A 3,909-nucleotide genomic window follows, 5' to 3' on the forward strand; every position below is an offset into this window, starting at 1 on the left:
GGGGCGGGGCGGGGGGGGGTATAGGGAACTTTTGGGATAGCATTTGAAATGTAAATAAAGAAAATAAAATTTAAAAAAAGAGTGTCCATTTGTTCTCTGGAGGAATTACCTTGAAACATTCTGGAGGTGCCAGAGAAATTTCCAGAGACACAGATCCCTGGTAACTGAGGGCCTGGGATTCCCCTAGGCAAATAGTATGGTTCCTGGGGGTTCGCATCCTGAAGCAACCCAGGAGCCCAGGAACTTCTCTTTCCTCTGCTCACGTTGACCTAGAAACTCTTGATGGCTCCACCTGAACACAGAAACTACAAAAAGTTGCCTGGATCTGTCCGCTCTGGAGGTAACTCTGTTCAAGGCACCATCTGCCTAGGACACTTAGGAAAGGCTGGATGCAAACCTAATTCCAGTGTCGAGGATCCTGGGTTTGATGTCACCAGCCACGGTTTAAGTCTGTGTTGTGGCCACCTTGGTCCTATGAAGGCTCTATGCCCCAGTATAGGGGACTGCCAGGGCCAGGAAATGGGAGTGGGTGGGTTGGGGAGCGGGGGGAGGGGGGAGGGGGTGTTGGGGGGAGGGGAGCAGTCCCAAGATACTATTGAAGTGAGTGGAAATGTACTTCAAGGAAGATTTTCCTAAAGAGTATGGCTATGGTCTCCATCTCTCACCAGGGAAACTCCAGATCGTCAGTGAAATCGATTGGCCATATTTTGGAGTTGGACAGCTCGGTGACAGCTCTCTGGATCCCCAGGGGCAATAGGCTATCTAGAATATGATGACTGGAGACCCGGGCCACCCGTCCAATTCCCCTACATTAAACAATGGATTTCTCTCGTGCTACACCCACACCCTTGGTTTAAGATCTGTATTCCTTGTTGGGGACCTGAAGCTTCTCGGTGTAGCTAGCTTGCTCAGAGAAGTCCAAACCTCCATCTGTTATCTCCATCCCATGAGAGGAACCTGAATTTTCCCACCCATATGTCCCGGTTTAGTCTGGGCTATTCTGGGCAAAGGAGAAATAGTTGCACTGTGCTGTGCATATGCACACACAAGGGGGTGGGGAGTGGCTGCTGTGGTCCTGAGGATCTCTTTTCTCCCACCTCAGGCCCTCTCTACCCTCCATATACACGGAGTGGTTCTGGCTAGGTAAGCCCTTGGAATCATTTCTCTGGGACAGAGGGAGCCCCATCCTCCTTAGACAGCCTCAAGACCCAGAGGTTCTGATCTTTCCCCTTTCATGGCTTATGTCTCCTTCTTGACCAATGATGTGTCTAACTGGAACCCACCATTCTCTGAAAACCCTCAGGCTTTATTAGCTTCCTTGAGACTGTCATTAAACACCCACCAGCCAACCTGGAGTGGTTCTAAACAGCTTGTGGTTAGCTACCCTCGTCATGGCGGAGGAATAGAGCAGACTCTGACTTGAGACTGAAACAGCCGCTCTCAGGCTAGACAGGGGACTCACTGATGGATAATGCAGCCCAGGTAGAGAATTTCCCCTCTGCCCAATCTGACTGGAACCCCAACACTGAACAAGGTAAGGGGGCTCTGGACAATTTTTGCCCGGCCTTTCTAAGAGGATTGAAGGCAGCCCTAGAAAACCTACCAATATGTCTAAGGTGGGTGAAGAGCATCAAGAACCCCTAAGAATCACCCATTGAGTTCCTGGAATGCCTCTGTGAGACTTAACAGGCTTGACCCCCATAGATCCCAATGGGCCCAAAACAGCCAATATTACTTTTAACATGCAGTCAGATCCAGATACAAGAAAAAAAATTTCAGAAATTCGAAGGGTTTGACAGTATGGATAGGTCCCAGTGTTTGGAGGTTGCTCGGAAGGTTTCTAACTATGACTCTGTAGAAGCAAAGCAGAACAAAGGTTGGCCTGGGCAGCAGTGGCTGCGCTCAGGGGGGGCAGGCAGTAAGAGAGATCCTAAAGGGAAACGGGAAACGCCAGGAAAAGAAGAGGCTATACAAGGGCCAATGAACGTATTGAAAGCAAGAGGGACACTGGAACAGGAATGACTGATTAGAAGGAGGGAGAGGTATGCCTGCCCTTCACTCGGGTGAGAACTGACAGGGCCCATGAGCCCTGAACCCCTAGGATCCCTGGATAACATTAAAGGTGGGGACAAATCTATTAAGTTCCTGGTCAACACAGAAAGGACCCATTCAGTCCTGACAGAGCCACTTGAACCAGTGATGTCTAAATGGATGGCCATCTAAGGGCTACCAGACAGACTGGCCTCTTTGCCTGGACAACTTCCCAGACAGTGGACTTAGGACAAGGTGCTAAATCCCTCTTCTTAATCACACCAGTCTGCCTCCATCCCTAATTGGAAGATAGGGATGAAATTGAGGGCAACTATATCCTTTGGGGAGGCCACTACTTAACTCTCTGAATCCTACTCTGTCCCCAAGTGACATTCCTGTGACTAATCCCCTGCTGGAGGAATACCTACTCCAACCAAGTCCAGCACCTGAAAATGATGCTCAAACTTCAGGACATCTGCTGGATTTGCAACAGCAGTACCCCAGGGGCTGGGCGGAGAATAACCCACCAGGATTGACCACCCACTAAACATCAGTTATCATTCAGTTACTAACTACCATTATTACCCAAGTATGGGTCAAACAGTATCCTATATGTTGAGAAGCCAAGCAGGGGACTGTTAGATATGTTAACTGACTATGTAAATTGGTGATCTTATCCCTGATCCCCATCCCTTAATATTCCCCCTTGGAGCACCCCTGTTTCTGGTCCAAAAACTGGGCACCCAGAACTAATGAGCTATACAAGATCTCAAGGAACTCACCAAGAGGGTAGAAACCATCCATCCCATAGTTTCTAACCCTCCTGGGTCTACTGTGACCAGAGAATCAAGTATACTCAGAGACGCCTTCTTCTACCTCCCTTTGGCATCTATAAGCCAGCACATTCTTGCCTTTGAAATGGCAGATCCTAAGGGAGGATTTAGGGGCCAACTGATCTGGACTAGGTTGCCACAAGGGTTCAAAATCTCTCCCATTCTTGGATGAGGCCTTGAATGCTGACCTGACTTTCTGGCAAAAGTATCCAGAGAGCACCCAGTTATAATATCCTCAAAGCCTCAGAAACAGAGGATGAATATACAAAGGCCACCAAGTGTGGGAGTCTCTGCAAATACCACAGCCAGCAGAGTGTGGATCCATGTGAGGCAAGAAGGGATCTCGGTTTAATGCAACTCAGTAGCTGGTGCTGGTTCAAACTTCAGTAGTCTGATGCTGGGTCATCCATTCCAGGCATATTAAAGCACAGCACAATTTAGAAGCAAGTTTCTTGGTAATAACTAACTTAATCCCTTGTATATGACAAAGCTTAAGACATGATCAAAACTATTGTAAAGTATAAGTGGCATCCTCCATAAAGATAGGTTCTACAGATTAACCGAGAAATGAGCTGCAGAGTGAACAATGCTCCTGATAAGGGTCTCAGCGAGGACAGCACAGAAGTCACCAAGCTATTAAGCACATAGGTTCTCAGCCTTCTGGATGGAAAACACGTCATACATCTCTCCTTCTGAAAAGACGACCCTGTGTGTATAGCATTCCTGGTCTACTTGGTGCTTTTCCGTGAACACAAGAACCTGCTCTCCTACAACCGAGGGCCCATTAAAGGCATCACAGGCCCTCAGATATTGGATCTCAGTCAAGAAGGGACCCCAACTGCGTATACCTCATTTCACCTACCTGAGGTACAACTTAGAATGGGACAAATGAATGCTGTCCCAGAGCTGAATCTCTACAGTCCTACTGATCCCTGTGACTGAGTCAAAGAAAAAGAAAAAGAAAAAGAAAAAGAAAAAGAAAAAGAAAAAGAAAAAGAAAAAGAAAAAGAAAAAGAAAAAGAAAGAAAAGAAAAGAAAAGAAAAG

The sequence above is a fragment of the Mus pahari genome, chromosome 3 (genome assembly GCF_900095145.1).
Source record: "Mus pahari chromosome 3, PAHARI_EIJ_v1.1, whole genome shotgun sequence".
NCBI classification, from domain to species: Eukaryota; Metazoa; Chordata; class Mammalia; order Rodentia; family Muridae; genus Mus; species Mus pahari.